At 41.0% G+C, this 24,890-nt stretch overlaps 1 protein-coding gene across 1 annotated transcript in view; it reads right to left on the bottom strand.

The window, feature by feature from the left end:
- Positions 1-24,641, bottom strand: part of LOC150058398 (tyrosine-protein phosphatase non-receptor type 14-like) — a 146,308-nt gene extending 121,667 nt beyond the window's left edge. The window contains exon 1 of the mRNA XM_090341202.1: positions 24,393-24,641. The gene's annotated coding sequence lies outside the window, so the exon portion shown is untranslated. The remainder of the gene's footprint in view (positions 1-24,392) is intronic.
- Between the last annotated feature and the right edge of the window lie 249 nt (positions 24,642-24,890).

The following is a 24,890-nucleotide window of genomic DNA, read 5'->3' as shown; positions in this document are numbered from 1 at the left end:
ATGATATATATTATATATAAATAATAACTTTTTCAATATATATTGAAAAAGTTATTATATGTATATACTATTATTGAAAAAGTTATATATATTATATAATGTATATATATATATATTAAAATCCTCCAGTGAAAGATCACTTACACATGCATGTGTTAATTGCCCAAAGAAAAGGGCCTCTCACATGAAATGCATACATATATATATTTTCATAAAATGTACAGCCATACCTAAATGGCAGAAAGGGACACACCCACTTATTCCAGCCCAGAAACAGAAATGAGTTTCTGACATAACTATAACAATTAAAACTGCAGATCTTTGCCTTGAGAGAAAATGATGCACAGATACTAAACCAAGGATCATGTAAACAAACAGAAATGAGAAACAGCAAGAGGAATACATTAAGAAGATATGTTAAAGATAAGAAAATTAACAGGAAAATTATGGACATTACAGCTCCAGTATCATACACAAGTGGTCATCAAAAGCATATAAAATCATCCTTAGTCTGTAAGAAAATACAAACAAGAAACTTCTTAAGATTACTTTCTTCTTGGGGGGGAGGGAAACGGGTACCAAGACATGCGAAAGGGTATCAATGTATGTGAATTAATGCACCTTCTATCTGGCAAATATCATGTAACCCTTTTACTAATTACAATAAAAAAAAAATAAAAATAAAAAAATAAAAAAAAAGATTACTTTCTTCTCTAAATAGGAAATTTCGTATCAGTAATATAACATCTTAAGAGATGAAACAGTTCCTCCAATAAATACTTAATCATCTCTACTCTAAAAATTCAAAATTCAAATTGTGTCAGCACTCAGAAAGTTTCAGATTTTTGACACTGAAATTTTATCATTAGGAATGCTAAACCACTAAAGTCTATGTAAATATCCTCAAATCTAAAAAAAATAATTCAAAACTTGAAACACCTCTGGTCCCAAGCATTTTGGTAAGAGATACTCAACGTGTACCTCTTTCCAAAACACAACTTGCAAATTAAGTGACCAACAAATAACTTTCATCAACTCCAATAAATTTCAATGTCTGGAAAAAGAGTGCAGAGAATCCAAGTTACCCTGGCCATGCTTTGTATTTGGAAACAAGCCAGCTAGCTGACTGGCCTAATTACATCTCGCTTCAACCAGCATTTAAAAAAAAAAATAGCTTACATTCCTTGAGTCTAAACCAAATGTTGGTAAATGAAGAAGGTTGCTCAGAAGCACATGTAGCTGTCTCCAGGCTATTTTAAGTACAGGATGAGAAAAGTGTAAAGGAAGGAGGGAAAACCAGAGGTGGATAATAAACGCTGCACTTGTAAACAGAAGACACTCAATTGGGAAAATGGGTGCTATGGTTTTTCTAATGATTCAGTGTGCACCTTACATTTGAGGCTTCATAAAATCGCCGGTGATATGAATTACACTGAAAATGCTGGCAAGATAGAGCTGAGAGAAAGGAAGGGCAAAGCAGAACACCACCATTTTGAATTCTCTTGAACACTGCAATAAAGATCAGGAGTTGATTATGGACCAAAATAATGATCCTACTCCGTGATGCACCTGAACTGGGGATATAGATGTACTCTTAATCCTTGGGCATCATTATCTTGCCAACATAAAGGATATTACAGGCCTGGTCCACAGAAGCAATTTCCCAGAACCTAACTTCCAATACAGTCTCTCATAGGAACACATCTGTCTCTCTCTCCTATTTTCCACTGTCCTTGTACATCCCCTATTGGAAATCCTCCCTAATCATGAATGAAACTACTTGGACTGGCTCCATGGATTTGACATCTAAAGCAGGGGGCAAGGAACAAGGAGCTGAAAGCATTTGCAAATGGGCTCAGGAAGGGAGAAGCTTGATCCAGCAGTATAGCTGAGAGAAGGAACTGCAGCCTCTACAAAGCCTCCAGCACTATCTGCTGTTGAGTCTAACTGGAGCCTCCGGCCTATATCATTGAACCTGGCAATCTATTTTTTGTAATCAAATAGTACTTTCAGAGATAGCTCGGTTTGATAGTATGCTACACAGAAGCAAAGAAAGCGTTGGCCAAAGAGCTGGGAACTGAAGTACCAATTTTAGCATTGTTCCACCAAAAATTTCTAATCTAAATGTTAAATGGATTGACAATTCTGCAACCACTCCTTTATAAAGTGGGCATAGACAAGACACAGCAGTACAAACCAAAGATCAAAAAAAAAAAAAAACCACCAAAAAAAAGAGCAATTTTTACCATTGTACCAATTAAAATAAACTCACTCTGATGCCAGGAACTCCAATCTATAGTCCTAGCTACTCTGGAGGCTGATATCTGAAGGACCAAGCAGAAAAATTCACGGGATTTCATTCCAAAAGAACTCCCCAAAAAGCAGGAAAGAGATGTAGCTCAAGTGGTAAGCATCAGTGTAGCAAGCACAAAGTCCCTCAGTTCAAAACCCAGAGCCGTCAAAATGCATGTATATGTGTACATTCATATATACACACATGTACAAGTAAGCTCTTCCTAAAAGCAGCATATGATGACCTGTACAAATGGTTCACTGCTCTCCTGATCCCAAGAATCAGGCAAATCATGTAATTCAATATTTGTGACCACTTTAAGAACATCCTACAGGCTACCCAGAACATCAAGGGGGCTTATATCCCAAAAGCCACCAAGTATTTGAAAAATGTCACTTTCAGAAGCTATGCAGCATTCTGGCAATACAATGATGGAGTTATTAGGTTTACACAGCCCATCAGTAGAGCTAGACATGGGGTGAGTGGCCCAAAAGGACTCCTATTTTTTTGTGTGTGCACATGCTTAAGAATGCAGCAAGTAGGAATCAAGTACAAATGTCTCACAAATGAAATACCAGCTGCTCAGGTGGTAAATAGGAGAATGTCAGTTTGAGCCCATTTCAAAAATAAGTTAGATGGAATGCTGCATACCTATAATCCCAGTTACATAGAAAGTCTAGGTAAGAGCATTGCAGCTGAAAATAAGTCCTGAGCAAAACAAGGCTGGGAAGCCAGGCCATTGGTAGCTCACACCTAAAGCCATCCAGGGCAGTAAATGTCATGAGACAATTCTCTCCAATTAACTGCAAAAGAAGGCAGAAATCATATAGTATGAAGCTAATTGAAAGGACCTCTAGGATATTGAAACAAAAGCCATATAATGAATGATTGTTGTCCTTAATGTACTATGTTATCTCTCATCTCCTTTGTTGTCCCTTGGTTATCTCATATTGTTACAGTATCTCACTTTGTTATCTGATATATTGGCTATATTTGTATTTGGTTATTTGAAATTGGATAGGGAAGGGGGGTTGGGAGAGGATAATGGGGACCAAGACATGTGAAAGGGTATCAATGTATGTGAATTAATGCACCTTCTATCTGGCAAATATCATGTAACCCTTTTATTAATTACAATAAAAATATTTTTTTAAAAAAAGAAGGCAGAAATGGAGCTGTGGCTCAAGTGGTAGAGCACTAACCTTGAACATGTGCATGTATACACACACACACACACACTCAAACTCACACTCACATGCAAGCCCAGGAACTGACCCCATGGCCTGAGTTCAAGCCCCAAGACCAGTACTAAAAAAGGGTTAGATGCATGGCTCAGGTGGTATAACACCTTCCTAATCAAACTTGAGGCCTTGAGTTCAAACCCCAATGTCACCAAAGGGGGAAAGAAAGTATGGCTCAACGTCAGGGCTTAAGTTAGTTGAACATACTCGAATGACAAAGTGCCCAAAATGCACTGCTCATTGTCATATTAACCAATAGCTGAGCTTCCCTTTCCACATCATGATAATCTTGACTACAACAGAATAAAACATCCATAGACCAGAAGAGGCGATTGCACAAAATATTATATCCTAAAATACACTGAAGAAGCAAAATCTTATAGCAAAGGAGTAAGTTACATACAAACACACACTCCCATATGCAAAAATTCAAAATACAAATAGAGCTCCCAAAGTCTGAAATGTTCTGAAATCTAACATTTTTTGATCAGCAAGTTTGGCTTTTGAAGCACTCTGATTTTTAGATCTTCATATTAAGGATAATCAAGCAGGCAAAGTCCATACAAGTATTCAAAAACATAAAATGAAAATACAATTCTGAAATCAGAAACACTGCTGACAGTAGGCATGTCAGGTAAGGAAGAGCAATGTGTACAACAGAACTGAAGGACAGATAACTGGGGTGCTGCAAACCTCTCTCTTCAGAATTTCTTTCCCCAGCAACCCCTCACCTATCTGCCAAGACTTCCTCTGAGGAAGGAATTCAACCCCCTTGCAGTCTCTTTATCTATCACATTCAACTCTCTAGGCTAGAGATTTCTAGATTAGAATTTGAAACACCCCATGTCTCCATTATTTCCAAGTAAGTTGTGAAATTCTCAAAACAAATTAATGTAATATGTGTATCCTATAAAGAAATCTGTCACACAGGGAGTAAGGAAACAAAACCCTGGAGATGTTGCAATTCCCAAAGGGAATCAAATCTTAGCTCAGGAAAGGCCAAAGGGGCAGATTTGTGCCAGAGCACAACCCCACACTTTAAAGAGCTACACAACATCAGCAACATTCCACCAGAACCATTGTCCATTCAGTATCTGCAAAGATTAGGAAGTCTGCTGCAATGACTAGCCATGTTTTGCTGCAATGGGTAACCACATTTTGCAGAGTAGGGTAGACTTATGACAAAACAAGTCTTTTTTCACAATACTAAAGCTAAATTCCACTCCTTTCACTCAGGAGGCTGAGGGTAAGAGGATCACAGTTAAAAACTCAACCCCAGTTACCACAGCAAAGATATGGAACCAACCCAGATGCCCCTCAGTAGATGATTGAATCAAGAATATGTGGTACTTAAACACAATGGAATTCTATATTGCCATCAGAAAGAATGACATCGCCCCATTTGTAAGGAAACGGAAAAACCATATTAAGTGAAGTAAGCCAGACCCAAAGGAACATAGGCTCACTGGTTTCCCTCATTTGTAATAATTAGTACACATTTAGGACTCTCCTAGCAGAGGATTACAATAGCTCAAAACCTAGATACATAGGTCATATAGGATGAGACTAAATGATAGGATCTCCAGGATATGGAAACAAAAGCTTTATCTTGGGTAATTGTTGTTCTTAATGTACTATGTTATGTCTCTTCTCTTTGTTGCTCTTTGGTTAATCTCATATTATTACTGTATCTGACTTTGTTACCTGGTATAATGTATATATATTTATTTGATTATTTGAAATAGGAAAAGGAAGGGGGAAAACAAAATGACTGGGAGGTGGTAGGGGGAAATGGAAACAAAAGCATGAAAAGGGGTCTCAATATGTGAGAAGTAACGCACCTACTATCTGGCGAATGTAGCTGTAACCCCACTATACATTACAATTAAAAAAAAAAAACTCAACTCCAGGTAGGAAAGTTATAGGGACTCTTATCTCCAATCCACCAACTGAAAGCTATTAGTGGCTCAAGTGGTAGAGCATAATAAGACTTAAGCAGGAAAAGCTAAGGGACAGGGCCCAGTCCGTGAGTTCAACCCCCAGTACACACATGTACGTACATATGTACATACACAAATACACACACACACACACACCAGAAACTCTGAAATTATCTATGCAAATTCATTTAAATGAATGCAGAAACAATCGCACTGCACACAAGATTATTCTGATTTTCAAAGCTTGAATTTACTATTTAAACTTGCTACTTGAGCCTTCTCCCCTATGCCCCTGCTGCCCTGAGGCAAAAATATAACTGAAAACTAGCAGTTTCTTCTCAGAAGAATACAACATAGGGATTTCTTCATTCTTTACTCTGACCACAAATTCAACAGCAGAGTTAAGACCAAGAGTTTTCTAAAACAGGTCTGTTTTTACAGAAACAGACCTGAGAACCCAAGGAATCATATTTGAACAGAACATTGCCACTTCAAAGACAAGGAAACTGAGTTCTGGGTAGCTCACCTAAAACAAAATGGCTCATTAGTGGCAAAGGAGGACTGGGATTCTGCAGTTTCATAGGAGGCCACTTTCACCAGACCATAGGCAATGGCGTTATCCATGTGCAAGAGTGGTTTCATCTTACAGTGCCTAAGGCATTGTGCAGCAAGCTAGAGAGCTTCTAATGATGCCTTAGTAAACATTTAATGGATATCGAACTGATTAAAATTAAGTTGGAGAGAGACAGAGAAAATGATGATTCAAAACACAATTTTAAAAGTCACTAGTTCTGAAGGCCTCAAAATTCATGGAAAAATATCATGTGAAGCCAGGCACGGTGGCTCATGTGTCTGTAATACTAGTTACTCAGGAGGCTGAAATGTGAGGAGCAAGGTTCGAAGCCAGCCCAGGCACAAAGACTGTGAGACTCTTATCTCCAATTAACCACTAAAAAACTGGAAGTGGTGCTGTGGTTCACAGGGTAGAGTGGTAGCCCTGAGGTGAAGAGCTCAGGAACAACACCCAGGCCCAGGAGTAGGGCGGTAGCCTTGAGCTGAAGAGATCAGAGACAGTGCCCAGGCCCAGAGTTTCAAACCCCATGGCTGACAATATATATATATATATATATATATATATATATATATATATAATTTGAATTTCTTCAATTATCAGTAAATACATATTATAAGGAGACTGCCTTAAGCATTCATTAAGTCCTCAGACAACTAGCAGTTTTTAGTTGAAGTTGGAGCTACATGCAAGAAATGACAGGAGACAGAAAACAGCAAAGGAGCAGAAGGGCAGAGTTGAGGAAATGAAGTCGGAAGAGGTGAAAAGAACAAGTGCTGCACACAAGGCAGGGTGACCAAGTAGCCCACACACTCACTGGCCAAGGGAGAACTCCAGCCAACATTTACAAGAAAGCCAAGTGTTCTAGGACATCTATACCCCTTTACCTACAGCTAGGGTTTCTGTCAGGCATTGTAGTCACTAAGTAACCAGCAAAAGACAGGGCTGGAGGCATGGCACGAGTGCTAGAGTGCCAGCCCTGAGAAAGATAACTGAGTACAATGGTGAGGCCTCAGTATTGGCCCCAAAATAAAAAAGAATTCGACTGAGAAACCTAATGGTCAATAGCACTTTCAACCCAAGACTAGAGTCTTGGACAAATCAATTTTATCTTCAAAACCTCAGAATAAAAGGAGTTTCACCACTCTATCATAATGAAAGAAGGAAGATTATCCCTAAAAACTAACTACATGTTTAGCTCTATGTTCTTAACACTCCTTTCATTAACTCAAATTTTCTACTGTAATAACAGCATTTCCTCACAGGAGATAGAATGACGATTCAGAACAGTCATGTAGCTAAAAATGGACAGGATTCACAGTAGTCCAGAAGTAAACATGGAGTAACACACCGCCAAACAAGATCCCACAGGAGATTTTAAACAGAGGGAAGGAGAGACATTCAGTTAGGCAGAGCTTAGTCTATGGGCTAAATGCAGTCTGGTGCATTTTAAATGTTTGCCCTTTTTTCTCATTTTATCAGAAACAGGGGGGGGGGGGGTTAGGGAGAGAGATTCTGTGGCCCAACCCTGAAATCCTAGCTAGTTGAAAGCAGAGATGAGGATCACAGTTCTAGGACCATAGAAAAGGTGTGTTAACATAAATTCTCCCAATGATTCTAATGACCCTACCTTAGAAAATATCCAATGGGGGGGAAAAAAGTGGTAGGACAGCTGCCTAACAAGTGTAAAACCCTGAGTTCAAAACCCATCACACACAAACACACATACACACACACATACAAAAAGGTAAGTAGGGACCAGGAGTTGAGCCTAGTGGTAGAGTGCTTGCCTAGCATGCACAAAGACCTGGGTTCGATTCTTCGGTACCACATACATAGAAAAAAGCCAGAAATGGTGCTGTGGCTCAAGCGGCAGAGCTCTAGCCGTGAGAAAGCCCAAGGACAGTGTCCATGCCCTGAGTTCAAGGCCCAGGACTGGCAATAAATAAACTAACAAACAAACAAACAAAATATTAAAAAGGGTATATAAATCAAGAATATTTTTAAAAATCTATGACGTACACAAGAGATGGACAATAAAGACATTAGAACCATTAACACTGAAAAGTGCTTTTCCCCAAAGTTTAATTAATCAAAATCTAATGGCTAGCTACTACAAACACCAATCATACAATGAAAGAGTCTAACTTCAAGTCATTTATTAATGACAAATAATTAATATTCATATTAATCTGTAACATAGTGGCTAAATGAGAACCTCATAAATGATAACACATGGCAGCAGATAATCCTTGGAAAAGAAGGCTTTGGCATTAAGAACATAAAAATGTGTATGTCATTTTCTTTATATTATATTAACCTTTCTGGGAATTCTCCCACAAGAATAATTTGAAAGAAGACACTAATACACAAAAGTGCTAAGGATATTTTATGTATAGTAGCTTAAAAAAAAAACTAAAAATAACCCAAAGAGTCAATAAATAGAACTTACTAAATATATATTAACTCGATAAACAATGCATCCAGGAACATTCCAAATATATTAACAATAGGTAGAAACAAGAAAATGTGTGACTAGAAAGATTGCTGAGCTCAGTGATAAAGTATATGCTAGGCACAAGCAAGGCTCTGGCTTTCTTGTGGCACACTGATACATACACAGACATACTCACACACACACAATATGTTTAAAATAAATTTTAAAAATCAAGAGGGGGAGGTCAATGAAAAGTATGCTCTAACTATATTATTTTATATAGGCCTTTTATGTAGATGGCATTTTTTCATGTATTTTTATTGTAATTAACGGAAGGGTTACATTATATTCACCAGATAGAAGGTACATTACTTCACAAATATTGATACTCTTTCTCATGTCATGGTCCCCATTTCCCTCCCCTCCCCCCGCTCATCTTGATTTCTCCCCTTAACTATCCTATTTCAAATAACCAATTAAGCATATATAAAATATATCAGATAACAAGGTGAAATATTGTAACAATATGAGATAACCAAGGAACAGCAAAAGAGATGAGAGATAACATAGTACATTAAGGACAACAATCACTCATTATATGGCTTTTGTTTCTATATCCTGGAGGTCCTTACATTTAGTGTCATACTATATGGCCTTATGTTGTAGATGGCATATATATAGGTAGGTAGTTAACAGAAAGTTTAGAAAGAACAACAAAGTTGAATAATGTAAATATTGATACGGACATTCTTGAGAATATCCTTGAGATACTGAAGGTTGATGTTGCATAAAATTAAAAAGGGGGGGGGGGCTCTGTAGTGACATCAACAGCCTAGAAGTCAAGAAGATAAGTCCTAATCCTTAGGACATGGATTCTTGAGCAAAAGTTAGTATTTGTGAGGCAAAAATGCTCAAAATGGCAGTGTTAGAACACAATGAAATCAGCCCCACATACAACTAACAAAATCCACTGTGTCTTTACTTTAACTGAGCACACCAGTAAAAACAGAGCGTGTTACATGTTCTGTCCTTGAAAACCTATAGCAAGACAACACAGAACTAAACACAGTTCTGACTGCTGTCCTCCCTATAAACCACTACCAACAACTCATGGAAATCAAGCCTGTAGTAATTCCTCAGTGACAGCCAGCAGCTCACATGGAACCACAAAAAAATCACCTCACATTTTAAAACTGATTTGTTGCACCGAAACATTCAATGCCAGAGATGGATAAGCCTACTACCTAAGAAAGACAGTCAGGTGATGACCAGTATGTTAAAATAGTCAGGTAGCTGAGTGCTGGTACTTCATGCTTATCATCCTAGCTACTCAGCAGACGGAGATCTGCCAGCCCAGGCAGGAAAGTCTGTGAGACTTATCTCCCACTAACTACCAGAAAACCAGAAGTAGTATGATGGCTCAGAGTAGGTGGTGGAGTGCTAGCCTTAAGTGGAAGAGTTCAGGGACAGAGCTCAGACCCTGAGTTCAAAGCCCATGACTTACAAAAAAAAAAAAAAAAAAAAAAAAGGTCACAGGCCTCCTTAAGTCAACACCTACATGTTTTAGAAGTGCGATCGGGAATCCATTTAAGCCCTGTTCAAACTGAACTTAAGGCCTTCCATTTGCTAAGATGTGTCTTCACCTTGTCTCTCTCCCTCTCTTCCTTTTGGCTAGTTACAGATAGTCTCAGGTATTCTTCTCTCAGCTCTGCCCTTGAACCTCAGTCCTTCCACTATTAGCCTCTCAAGTAGGTAGGATTACAAGCATAAGCCCTTAGGACACGACTTCAGTTCACTCAACACTCCTGACAATTGTTGAGCCCCACCTATGCAATACACAGGTCAGTTCACCTGCTCACGTCCCACTGGCCACGTATACCCCATGTTCAAGCCCCAACTCACTAATTAAGTCAGATTTCTAGGCAAGTAACAGGGAAATGAAAAGGCTATGCTAGTAGGGAGGAGCAAAGTTAAAATCAGTATTTCCATTTTTATTACATCATCATTAACTTATTCTCTTTATTTGTCTTGATGTTTGGATTATTCCTAATTTAAACCATTTGTAGATAACACCGCCATATGTATATATGTAGAAGATACCATAAACCTCATTGTACCAGATATATTCATTTCACTTGGAGAGCATTTCCTCAGCATATAGTTTGCATGGCAGGCTCTGTGGGTCAGAGGACAAGACTGCTTGGAGATCTTGTTACACATGGCAAAATTGCACTCCAGAAGGACTATCGGTTTATGGTGCCATCATTAATATTTAAGAGAGCTTTCTTCACACTCTCCTAGTGCTGGCTTTCGCAATTTTCTTTTTGCTATTTTTATAAGTGCATGTAGTGTTGCAACTACTAGTGTGGTATTTTAAAACCAATATAAAATAGTCATTTCATCTTGTCTTTGTTTCCTTTGCCCTGTATTTTTCTTAGTAATTTATATTAAATACTGTTATTCTTAGATTATAATAAAGAGCCCAAGGCTGCTTCAGAGGTGGCATTTTAAAACCAATATAAAATAGCCATTTCATCTCGTCTTTGTTTCCTTTGCCCCGTATTTTTCTCAGTAATTTATACTAAATATTGTTATTCTTAGATTAAAATAAAGAGCCCAAAGCTGCTTCAGAGATTGACCAAAGTGTATATAACTTATAGGTATAGGCAGAAGGCTAGATCACACTGGGTCAGCTTATCCAAATGTGCCAAATGTAAAGCTTGGGACAGCCAGGCACTGGTGACTCTCACACCTGTAATCCTAGCCACTCAGAAGGGTGAGATCAAAGCCAGCATGGGCTAGAAAGTCCATAAGACTATTGTTTACAATTAATCACCAGAAAACCAGAAGTGGAGCTGTGACTCAATGAAGGTATAGCACTAACCTTGAAAAGAGTTCAAGGACAGTGTCCAGGCCCTGAGTTCAAGCTCCAAGACTGATAAAAAACCTTTGAATGGGAGAGGGTGGGGGAGGAAAATGGGGAACAATCATGAGAAGAGCTATATCAATGTGTGAGAAGTAACCCACCTAATATCTGGTGAATGTAACTGTAACCCCTGTATACATTACAATAAAGAATTTTTTTAAAAAAAATAAATAGAACAAAAAAAAACCTTTGGATAGTCAGAACTTCAGCATGCCTTGGTTTATTTTTCTCTAGTGCAATACAAAACTGTCCTGTGACCGCTGCCATGTGTTTATGCATGTGCATGTGCTCACTCTTACTCTCATGCTTCAGGAGGTTGTATTTGCTGTCTGATAAGAGATACTGTAACATTTATCTGTATCAAATCATTGCAATGATCCTTATGGAAGGAACTGTGACAAACCAACTCAAATTTCTGTTGCATACTTTTAAAGTCTGAAGAGATTTTTTTTTTTACTGTGCTCTTCAGTCGCACTGGGTGGCTTTAATTCTATGGTTTCCAGACTGGTTTGTTCCTCTATGGTTTATGTAGCAGAAAATACCACACTGAAATATAAGAAGGAGTCTTATTACAGCGTTCTCCCCCAAACTGCAAATGAAACCTTTTATTACCAACTGTATCCTCTCAGTTGGTTCACTCTACAAGTGTCATAGTGCCCAATGCCACCTTATCTTTGGCTTCTGCTTAAAAACACTAGTAGCTAAACATACGTATAAACATCATTGGTTATATTGCCTCCTGAAAGGTGCTGAGACTTCACAGCAGGAGCAAGCAAAAGTCCATGGGCAGTGCATTAGCAGAACAGCACTTATTCGTGTGTGTGTGTGTGTGTGTGTGTGTGTGTGTGTGTGTGTGTGTGTGTGTGTAAGTGGAGACTGTGCTTGAGGAATGGTAGTTGGGTCTTGCAAACTACCACTGGAGTGCAAATGCCTCTCACCTCATTTAACAAAGGAATGTCAAAAATCTTCAGAAGCAGGATTCTATTCTCTGTGTCTTAGGACAGGAGCCGCTGGCAAAGCTCTAGTAAGAAATATTGCAGCACAATGAGAAGCAAGTGCAAGGGGCAAGGAGTTAGAGATTGCACCAACTTGAGATCCAGACATAAGTTTATTTCAACAGAAGAAATTATTACAGGCTGAAGAATTTTAAAATGTGACTACTGGGTATGAAAAGTTTGCCTATTAGAACGTGGATCACTGTTGAAAAACTACAAATTTGTAGTTTTCCCATGAGACTCTTGGTTTTTTTGTTCCTGGATGTGTTTTTCAGTTTTAGTACATGTTGTATAAGTATGTGTGGGTTTGTTCATGAAAATTTCTTCAAAAGTTTATAAAGTCTTAGTTTTAGGCTAATCTGGGTACTGAGGCTCAGAATAAATGAGAATGAACATGCTTTATGTCCATATAGAAGAAACAAAGTAATTATAGGACAAAAGCCCAGTTGCCAGCCCAGGCAGTAAAGTCTAAAAGACTCTTATCTTCAATTAACAACAACAACAAAAGCCAGAAGTGGAGCTGTGGCAAAAAAGCACTTAAGAGGCAGCATCCAAGCCCTTAGTTCAATCCCTAGTACCATCATTCCATACACACACCAAAAAAGGAAAGGGGGGGTTAAACATCAGTGCTGTAAATAGTTAATATTTATATTGAACTGGTATAGATCTGAATTTATAAAAAGGCTACTACTGAACTAATAGGTTCTTATGCATATCATAACTGTTTGAGGGGAGGAGAGTCTAAGGGGGTTTATGGTCATGAGGCTTGGACTCAGGGCCTGGGCATATCCCTGAGCCTCTTTGTGCTCAAGGCTAGTGTTCTACCACTTAACCCACAGCACCACTTCTAGCTTTTAACTGGTTATTTGGAGATAAACATCTCATAGACTGACTTTGAGCATGATCCTCAGGTCTCAGCCTCCTGTTTAGCTAGGAATACAGATATGAGCCACTCAGTTTGTATGTTGTGAGCTGTTAAAAGTTTTGTCAATGAAAGGTGTGTATGTCTTTGTAATGGTCTCCACTTTATTCTTTGAGAAGTGTATATGAGATTTGTGGTTCTCTTCTATGGCATCAAGGCTATGTTGCCAAAATGTATGAATGTCCAGTCCCTAAGGCTTTCTCTTTTTTCTTGCTTTCTTAGCTATATATTATTATTCTAATTTAAAGTCAACTTGTATATTTCTGATTTCATTTTCTTACTGTTACTGTTGTGGTTTTGTTTGCTTGTCAGAGCCTGGTTGCTGTCCTTTAGCTCTTTTGCTCAAGACCAGTGCTCTACCACTTGAGTCACTTGCAAGTTTTTGCTGGTTAACTGGAAATAAGAATCTCATGGACTTTCCTGGCTTGGCTGGCTTAAAAACTCAATCCTCAGGTCTCAGTCTCCTAAATAGCAAGGATTACAGGCATGAACTTCTAGTACTCAGCTTTTGTTGGAGTTTTATTTCATTTCATAGCATTTCCCCTTAGGTAACACATCATCACATAACATTCCATCTCAGATCCCCTTTGACCAGCAGAATTTATATGATCTTTTAAAAAAATGTACGGCCTTAAAAAGCAGAACCTATCCAGAATGTCAGCAGCACATTCTACTGATTTAAACATGGGGATTCTCAAAGCAGGTCTATGCTCCAAAAGATCAATTAGATAGTCACTTAAGCCTTGAAAGATGTGTGCCCTTGTCGTGTGAAGCTGAGTTGATGAAGGGACAAGTGAAGAAGACCAATCCTCGCAGAGCCCCACTTTGTGCTGGGAGAAGGGAATACCAGTAGCCTCCTAAGGCCTTTCACAAAACTTAATCATCACTGACCTGGGCCATCACCACTGACCTGGTTACAGAGGAAGGGCATCCTTCAAAAGCTAATGCAGGGGCTGGGAGTTTGGCCTAGTGGTAGAGTGTTTGCCTAGCATACCGGGTTCGATTCCTCAGTACCACATGCATAGAAAAAAAAAAGCTAGAAGTGGTGCTGAGGCTCAAGTGGTAGAGCGCTAGCTCTAAGCTCAGGCCCTAAGCTCAAGCCCAGTACTGGCAAAAAAAAATAAAACATAAATAAAATAAAATTTTTTTAAAACAAGCTAATGCAGCATAACCCTCCATCATGACATTTATTACAGTTCTGCACAGGGACACATCTACTTACCCAAACCCTGCAGTCTGTACTCCAAATGGATATGTCACTTCTCGACCCTAGAGCAAGGACCTCTGACAGCAAAAGCCACTCTTACAACAAATGATACCTTTTTCAAGCCAGGGTCTACCTCCAAATATAGACTCATGATGTAGGGGGGATAGAATGGCTATTCAGGAAAAAAAATTAACTCATTACCATAATGAAGAATGGTGGTTGCTCACCCTTGTAATCCCAGCTACTCAGGACGCAGAGATCTGAAGGAGTACAGTTTAGGTCTAGCCAGGGCCAAGAGTCAAGAGCTCCCCCACCTCATCTCACTCCATATGAGTTAAGGATATATTCATACTTGTCATCCCAGCTCCATGAGAAGCATAAATAGGAAGATCTCTGCCCAAGTGCCCTTCTGCTTGCAAAAATGTGTGCTGCTATCCCAAAAAGCAAAAAGGACTGCAAGTGTAACTCAAATGATAAAGCACCTATCTCACAAGTTGTGAGACCCTGAGTTCAAGTTCTAGTACCAAAATTTCTAAAACAGATCCTGGGTTTACAGTAGGAATTTCATGTACAGATACACTGACATTAGAATCAAAACATATAGCAGCAAGCACTGAGTCCAAAAAGTATTTCTCTTCAATATCCTTGTGAAGATTTTTTTGACAAATTATTTAAGTATTACTGCATTATAAACATTTATCATATATCTACTACCCATCAATTGCTTAAACACTGAACGTCTCCTGGGCATCAGGTACCAAGATCCCAAGGACAAATAAAATACAAGACATGTCCTCTCTAAGAGTTCACAACTTTGAAGAGAGAGAACAAACAATTTTAATGATTATTATATGCTACAAAATATACCATGGTAAAGGGTGTATAATGGGCCAAAGAACAGTAAAGGTGACAATTCTTACTAAGAATGAAAAAGAGAATGGCAGGTAAAACATCTAAAAAGACATTAAAATCTCCAGGCAATGGTGGCTCATGTTTATAATCCTAGCTACTAAGGAAGCTAAGATCTAGAGGATTGTGGTTCTAAGATAGTCTGGGCAAAAAAAGCCCATAAGAATCTATCACCAAAATAACCAGCAAAAAGCTGCATCAGAAACATGACTTCAGTGGAAGTGCCATAGCCAAGAAAGTAAACCATTTCAATATTATAAAATTTAAAAAAGAAAAACACTTGACATTAAAGAATGAATGGAAGGCCATAAATGCGACCAGACCTGAAAAGGAATTCAAGAAGGAAGTAACAATAATATCCTAGTCAGAGCAATAAGGTTTCAGCCTTGGTAACTGTTTGGGGGAGGGTGACCTGGAGCCAAGAGAGGCTTCAGGGAAAAGGCCAGCCAGCCAGAGCTGGGCAGTGGGGTGTGATCCAGAGCTATATAGAAGCCAAGACAGGAAAGTTCATAAGACTCCTATATCCAACTAATCACCAAAAAGACAGAAGTAGAGTTTTGGTTCAAATGGTAAAGCACCAGCCTTGAGCAAAAAATGCTAAGAAACTGTGCCAACTCAAGCCCCAGTATAAGCATAAGAAGAAAAATAAATAAATAAAAAGCACTATGTAGAGTCTGAAACACTCTGCTAGCAAGTATGCACTTAACCACTAGCCACTTTAAAATTACACAGTTTTGGGGCCGGGAGTTTGGCTTAGTGTAGAGTGCTTGCCTAGCAAGCACAAAGACCCAGGTTTGATTCCTCGGTACCATATACATAGAAAAAAGTTAGAAAGAAAGACTTAGGAAAAAATCATATTAAGTGAAGTAAGCCAGACTCAAAGGAACATAGGCTCAAAGGTTTCCTTCGTTTGTCATAATCAGTAGAAACCTTGGGCTCTCTTAGCAGAGATTTACAATAGAATAAAACCTAGATACATAAGGCCATACAGTATAACGCTAAATGAAAGGACCTCCGGATAAAGAAACAAAAGCCGTATGAGTGATTCTTGTCCTTAATGTACTATGTTATCTCTCATCTCTTTTGCTGCCCCTTGGTTATCTCATATTGTTACAGTATTTCACCTTGTTATCTGATATATTGTACATATGTGTTTTGGGTTATTTTAAATACAATAGGGAAGGGGGAAAAACAGGATGAGGGGCGGGAATGGGGGGATGGAAATTGGGACCAAGACATGAGAAAGGGTATATCAATGTTTGTGAAGTAATGTACCTTCTATCTGGTGAATATAATGTAACCCTTCTATTAATTACAATAAAAAATATATGGAATAAAGAAAAAAGAAAAAAGCTGGAAATGGTGCTGTGGCTCAAGTGGTAGAGCTCTAGCCTTAAGAAAACCCAAGGATAGTGCTCAGGCCCTGAGCCCAAGCCCAGGACTGGCAAAAATAAATGAATAAATAAAAATTAAACAGTTTAGATTAAAGGTAAAATGTAATAAATATGTAACCTCCTACACTCAATTTAGGAAACAAAACAATGTAATACCACATTTCTGTTCTCACCTCCAGTACTAACTATCCTTACAGCTTCATTTAATACTCATCCTTCTGGCATTCTCTTAAATCTTTAGTGTAAATATATAATAGATTAAGTATTACATAATATATAGCATATATTATATGTCAAATGTATATAGTATGTTATTATGGTATGTGGTAATGTACATTGTATAATATAAATACATACTTTAATATAAATATATATTTATAATGTTTTTATATAGCCAAAAACAACATAAAATGGGCCAGAAATATCCTAAGCAGGGGAGTGAAAATATCAAGTCTGTCTCAGAAGGAATCTTGAGTGTAGGTCAGGGACTGGGCTAGCAGAAGGACCTTAGAGCAGGCAGCCTAGACCACAAGCTACTGTGACAGTGATCTTCCCCAGAAGGACTGTCTAACCAAGAGGCCAAGGCCAGCAAAAGAGACCAACAGCAGAAGAGAAGTCATAATATAGAAGAATGAGACAGGTCACATTTCTCAGGCAGCTGGCAGCCTCATGAGAGGGAGGAAGTAGGAGAACACAAAGTACAAGGACACAAAGTAAATGGCCAGAGCAAAATGGCAAGAGGAACTGACCCCAAGGGAGACATGGAGAGGAGCATTAAAGTACCTGAGCAAGGGGCCAGGAGCGTAGTCTAGTGGTAAGAGTGCTTGGCTGGCATGCACGAAGCCCTAGGTGTGATTCCTTAGCATCATATACTAAGAAAAAAAAAGCTGGAAGTGGTGCTGTGGCTCAAGTGGCAGAGTGCCACTTGAGCAAAAAGTGTCCAAGGACAGTGCCCAGGCCCTGAGTTTAAGCCCCAGGACAGGCAAAATAAATAAATAAATAAAGCCCGAAAACAGCATGACCATGACCTAGACTGAGATAACCATGACCTTGACCAGGACCGTAGGTGGGAGTTCCTGGGCCCAGTCAGGAAATGCCTAGCACCTCTGGAGAACCCTAGCAGTAGTGGGCCATCAATCTGAAGACGCTGGAGGTCTATTAGGGATTACATGTGGGGAACCCCAAATCTCAAACTGAAGTATCTATATAACTCATGAGAACTTCCCTTTCATGACCTTGCAAGCAGTCTCCTGATCCTTTGAGAACGAAAGTTAGCACTCTTGTGATTTGGGAAGATATCAATGCCGCACACTACAGTTCTGTCACAATGTTGTCTTGGCTGGGGACATGTAGAGAAAATTATCACTGACACTGTGTCACAGAGATGGCAGCCTTAGCAGCCCTCCCTTAGCAGCCTTAGCAACTACAGTCTTAGACAAAAATAACAAGAGCCAGGTGCTGGTGGCTCACACCTGTAATCTTCTCTACTTAGGGGGCCGAGATTCGTGGTTCAACGTGGCTCACCTCTGTCATCCTAGCCACTTAGGAGGCTGAGATCTGAGATGTGAGTTTAAAGCCAGCCTGGGCAGAAAAGTCTATGAGACTTATGTTCCACTATACACCAGAAAACTGGAAGTGGGGCTATGGCTCAAAGTGGTGAAGCACTAGCCTTGATCAAAAGAGCTCAAGCCCTATGATCACCAAAAAAAAATCAAAATCAAAATAAATAAATAAATGGGTAGGTAATTAGGTTTAGAAATAGATAGAGACAGACAGACAGACAAAATAGAAACATTCTTTAATGCTCTCACAATAATCTTATGGGCAGTGAAGATGGAAAGAAGCGAACAAATTAAATAATTTACAAGTCAATATATTGACTCAAAAGATTTAATTAATGAGTAATAGGATTTGCTATTGGTGTTTACAAAATAAAGTTGGGGGTGCTAGGTGAGGAATTCCAAGTTCTCAGCTTGCTAACTCAAAAGAAGGCAATGTCACACCAAGACAGAAAATATCGTGGCAGATAATTCTGTAACAAGAAACTGGAGAACTCCATGAGTCAGGTGGACTTCTCCATGTAGATTAGTTATTCCCAGGATTCACACCAAACAAGAGTTTGATGTTTCTGCTTTCACTTGTGAATTATGCTTCCTTAGTTATCATTTCCAATCCAGATTTCTCCATTTGCTATTGAACAGTTTGGCTTCACTGTCAGTAAATCTGTGTGTTGTCAGTCTAGGAATACCACACCTTGGAGTGGTACCCAGTTTCCCTGTGTATCCACAGAAACCAGTCATTCAAATCTATAAAGTAAAAAAAAAATTTATAGGTTAGATGACTGTATCAAGCCTGAGGATTAGGAATTAGTGGACTTTCAAAACAAACTTCCAACTCTGTGCTTCTCAGATAGAGCTTAGACCAGCAGCAGCGCCTGGGAGCTGCCTGAGAAATGGAAATTCTCAGGTCCACATCAAAATTCCCGGTCAGGGCCTGAGGAAAGTCTGAGAAGAAACCACCTATATTTTAAACAAGCCTTCAAGATGACTGACATTCTCTAGAGTTTAAGCTCTGCAGCCCTAACTAATATCTTTGCAAAAAGAAAGAACAAAAACAGAGCTAGACTTCTAATGACATGAGGGAATTGAGTGTGTATATATAAAGCACATACTTCACACAAAGTAACTGAGTATTTTTACCAATTTTCAACAATGAGTCTCCCCACCAACCCCCATACCTCCGTGAGCTAAATATGTAAAATAGATCAAGTCCACGATCATAATAATGTTTCTTGACCCAGTAATACATCTCAACCCTAAAATCTCAAACATTACAAATGAGGACAGCCTACTACTTAGATGAGGATGCAGCCCAGAGGGATCCCTTCTCATTTTCTCACCATACTCCTCCCTGCTCACCAACATCAAGCTTCTATGGGATAGTCAGCTAGGGTTACAAGATCTCTAGCTATGTAACAGACCTCTGGGTCAAGCTCATTGACCGGGCTCAGTATGTAATTCTTGACCTAGGCCTAATTTAGCCTCCTGAGGAACTTAGCTAAATCATCCCCATCTCAAATTCTACATGTAAGGCTGATCTAAGAAAGACTGAAACATGTTTCTTCTAATAGCAAAGACCATGAAACAAGTCAAACAAATGCTCCACAGGAAAGGAAAAGCAAAGAACACAGAAACACAAAGAAAAGAGAGGAAAAGAATGTCAATATGCCATTTATAATCCAAGTTAAACCCACAACCACTCTGATCACACAAAAAGCTACTGAGCCACCAGTACCCTTGACCCTCAGATACACTAAGCCCTTCGTGCAAAAAGTATTGCATCATATCCTTTAATTCAGAATTATAAATAACTCCTAGATTATTTATTTTCATACTCTGTGCATGCAATGCATGGCAGAGGCATTGCTGGTCATGGGCAAAATGAATTTCCTCTCCCGTCCCACTGGAAAATCCTTAGCCAAGCTTGCATTTTTCTAGCCTTTCTCCTCCTGACTCCTCAAAGAGAAAAGTTACCCTCTTCTTTGACCTCCAGGCCTGTACACAATTCTGCATGTGACAGACTTAACTCATTCTAAGCATCAACAACAGACCATTGGGCTTCCAGAACACACAGTACACACCTCTCCATTACATTCTTTCCTTTCTCCTAACACTCCCTCCTGCTGGGGAGTTGATATGGAGATCAAGGAGTTAATGTTTGTCAAATATTTCAGGTTTCTGAGATAAAATTCTAGGGACCAGTACTAGTTGGCATTTCACTAGAGGTGTGTAGCTAACTCTGTCTTGAGGCTTCAAAGAAGGGAATCCAGGCTGCCAAGAAAGGCCTTGGTGAAGATCAGCTAGCTTTTGCACTCTTGCTAAAGCAGGCAGTTATTCTAACATTCTTTAATTAACTGGATTTCAACATTAGAAATGCAAAAGTCCTTTACATAATACAGTAGGCCCTTGTTATACTAAGGCAAAAGAGTCTTTTTCTGTGCCCTGCTTCCCTAAATGGCTTTCCTTCCCCAAAACTTCCCTACTGCCTGGTCTTCTAAGAACCTCCTCTAGGAGTGAAAGGCCACATGGCAGCTGCCAGCCAACACGTTTGCTTTCAGCCAACAGACTTTAAAAAAAAAAAGTCAAAGACAAAGCTTTATGTGTATGTTGGCACACATGTGAAGTCAGGCTGCTGAATAAAAACAAAGAACACATTCATGGCCACATACAACTCCCCGAACACATAAATAGCCATTCTTGACCTACCCTGTCTCAGGCATTATGTTATACCGCTTTACATTCAATGCTCATAAATACCCGAGCAAGCTAAGCTGCTACTGCCTCCATCTTGCAGATGAATAAACTGAGACTTGAGAATGCTATAAAGTTGACTGAACGTTAGATTGGCTAACAAGTGGCCAAACTGGAATTCACATCTCGCTGGATTTCAACCTCCCAAACATGAACACCCCATCCCTGGAACCACTCTGTTAAGCCTTCCTGGAAAAGACAGGGCAAGGGTAAATTCACTGAAATCAGGAAGTGTAGATCAACAAGCTTATTTTACACATTACCTTCCTCCCTGCCAAAGCATTGCGCTGGTTTTCCCACATTGCTTAATTAGCTAATTAAGTGGTTCATCTTAGGTCTTTCTGTGTCTTATCTCTAACAAAGTAAGGAGTAGGGCTCCAAGGTTTCAAATGAAATTCACAAATTTATAGAATATACTGACAGGTAATAAAGTCCAAATTGCTCTTGCAATTTGATCCAGTATTTGTTCAAAAAGGGCCAGGATATGGAACCCAGATGAGGTATAATTTGCAACCCAAAGGGTGATATTTGCATCCATGAAACATACTTAAATCATTAACATTAAAAATATTGGGGAAAAAAATCATAGTTTTTGACTCTAGCTTTACCCATCCAAGGCAAGTAAGAATTCTAAAAATTCTGATTTCCTCTTATTTCTTTATGGTTTTTCCATATTCAAACAGTCTCCCTAACTGTCCACAGCTGTCCACCCAACACAGTACCCACATGCAAAATATTCAAAGTGTTAATTATGCAGGTAGACCAATGATGGAATCAGGACAGAAACCTAGGATGGGCAGGAAAAGACGTATTGGCCACTTCTCTGTGGTAGGTCCTACACCTAGGGGGAAAACTTCAGTCAAGTTTTTATGGTAAGAGCAAGTGCTAGAAGAGTCTTGGATAAGCACCCAAAGTTGTAGGAAGCCAGGGAAGGTATAGGAAGTCAGTATGCATTGCCCATTCCAATGCATTAGCCCGAGGCCACAGAAAGCTGGACCTATGACACATACGTAAGGACTCAGCCACTACAATTAACACTACAACACCACTTCAGTCCAGTGAAGACAAACCTCAGAAAGACAAATCTTGAACAAACTTACACTAAGATCAAACTTACACTAAGACTTGACGAACCCTGAGCCACTAGGCTACACAAGCATGCAAAACTTCAATCCTCACAAAGCTTCAGAGAAAGGAGAAATAGATTCTGGTAAAGCAGTAATAACAACCCTCCCCCCCTTGAACTTAGGGTCTCCCTCTCTCATTTTCCCAATCATGGCTGTCTCTACCACTTGAGCCACACCAGCCATGCCAGCTTTTTGCTGATTGATTGGACATAAAAAGGTTTTCGTATTTGTTTGCCCTGGCTAGCTTCAAACAGGGATTCTTGACTTCCTGAGTAGCTAGGATTACAGACATGAGCCAGTGGTGCTGAGTAATAACTTTGAAAAAGGAGAAGTCCTAGGACACACACAGTGTCACATTATGGCCACTCATGCAGATCAGGAGAAAAGACACAGTGCTATTAAGCACCCACTCAAGAGATCTGTCATTTCTATGACACAGCTATCACATCCCCGGTGATAAGGTAACTTTTAATACAAGCTTCTTTCTGCAGCACTCAGGTACTGCCCATACTCTATTGCTGTCAAGCAGCCCTGTCAAGAGAAGCCATACCACTTGAATGAAACCAAGCACGATTCAATTACTGGCAATTAAAATGTAGCTGTTCATACAACAGGGGCCGGTGGGAGAAAAGCATCAGGAATGGGGGTGTGTCCAAAGAAGAGGACACAAAATACAGTTCCTACAAGTGGGCAAAATGTTTCTAGTTTAATTTCTGTTATGTGAAGATGTGTGTGTGTGTGTGTGTGTGTGTGTGTGTGTGTGTGTGTATGTTCTGCCAGCAACACTGCACCAACTTATCCAGAAATGTCTCCCCAACCATCAGGTAGGTAGCCACAACTTCTCTGTCTCTTTTGCCCTCACTTTGCACAAGCCACTTGCTCTGGCCAGAATGCACTTCCCCAGCCACTACCCCGGTGAGCACACCTGGGCCCAGGAAGCACAAAGCACACCTTCCGGATCTCCAGGAGGACCAAACCTTTTCCAGACTCTCAACTGAGCCCCTCTCCCAAAGCCATCTCTGTCTCTCCACATCAGCCTGTGGATTTCTTCTGATTCTAGCACAGTACGCGCTTACTGTTGGGGGTTTGTTGAATGAATGAACCAATCTATCCATTTCAAGAACTTAACTTCACACAGGATTGGAACCTCAGTAACCATACACGCAGCCGGCAGTCCTGAGATTGAGATGCCTCACCTCCTCCACCAAGAGCCTCTTAACAGCCAGTCAGTCCCTCGACAGACAAGTCAGAACCCTTCAATCTCCTCAAATTGTAGGTGGAGATGGGGGCCGGCGGAGGGGGGGCGGTGACAGTAACCCAAGAAAAAGTGGTGAGAAGGCAAAGGAGGTGGAGACGGTGATACACGATTTCTCCCTCCAAAAATAAAAGGGCAGAAACTCAACTCCTCTTGCAAGTATTCAAAACCGAGTCCAGGCAGGGCACGTGGGGAAGGGGGAGGAGGGGGGACATCAACACGCGAAACTGTGCAAGTTTAAAATAGAGACCTTGCCTGAGACGAGGTGGACACAGGTTTTTATCCCCCCCCCCCGTGGGACTGCCTGTCCGACCACCCAAGTGGGATTCAGTAGTCTTGGGGTGTTGGGTGGCAAAGGCTCGGGGCCTGTGACTGGGAAAACACCTCTCCTTCCCAAATCCCGTCCCGATGGGGACTGGGTGTGGGGGGGGGGATCATAAAGGACGGTCAGGGAGTTGCATTCCCTGTCCCCTAGAGCGGAGCCTCAGCGACGTTGCCCACTTTCACCCTCCGGGTCCCCCACGGCCTTAGGTACCTCGGGCCGCTCTGACTCGCTCTTTCCCCCTTCCCAAGTCGCAGAAGGGAGTTGGGGTGGAAGGGGGACGAGGGTCATCTCCAGAGACAGCGCCCACCTTCCAATTTACCTCCCCCCCCGCCCTCACCCCATCCCGTGGGCCGTGCGCCTCCGGCCCGGCAGCCCCAAACGAGAAATAACCCTCTCCTCCGTGGCCCGGCCACTTCGCGCCCCTGCTGCCCTGGCCGGCCGTCCTGGGCCGGCGATCGCCGAGTTGGCGCTGCCGGCGTCCGGCCAGATCGCGGGCCAGGCGCCGGATCCGGGGCGGGACGCCCCCCGCGCTCCGCTTACCTGCTTACATGGCCCGCGTCGTGCTCCGAGTCGCGCGCCGCACGGCTGCGCCCGGCCGCGGCGGCGGAGCCCCGGCTCCCCACCCGGGTGATTCCAGAGGCTGCGAGGGGAGGAGGGGCGACGGCGACGGAGGAGGGAGGTTTCCGCCGCGACCCCCGCGCCTCCAGAGCCGCAGCTGGGGCGCGCCGGGGAGGGAGAAGGGGAGCAGGACCCAAGCACCGGGGTGTCCCACCCGAGGAGGCCGAGGAGGAGGAGAGGAGGAGGAGGAGCGGGACGCCAGCACCGCCAGCGGCCACTTGAGTGCCTGCTGCTCCCCGAGGACCAGCCCGGGAGAGGAGGCAACTGAACCCCCCGAAGACGGCAGCAACCTGCGCCCGGACTCCGCGTCCCCGGCGCCCGCTGGGCGGAGGAAAAGTTGGGAAGAACTTTGAGGGGCCGGGACAGCCCGAGCGCCAGGAAATGCAAGCGGCCAAGAGAGGAGGGAGGAAGGGGCCGTGC

This window comes from Megascapheus bottae, chromosome 10 (assembly GCF_031878675.1).
Source record: "Megascapheus bottae isolate mThoBot1 chromosome 10, mThoBot2.hap1, whole genome shotgun sequence".
Taxonomy (NCBI): domain Eukaryota; kingdom Metazoa; phylum Chordata; class Mammalia; order Rodentia; family Geomyidae; genus Megascapheus; species Megascapheus bottae.
The sequence above is the reverse complement of the archived record's forward strand: the minus strand, read 5'-3'. Positions and strand labels throughout refer to the sequence as shown.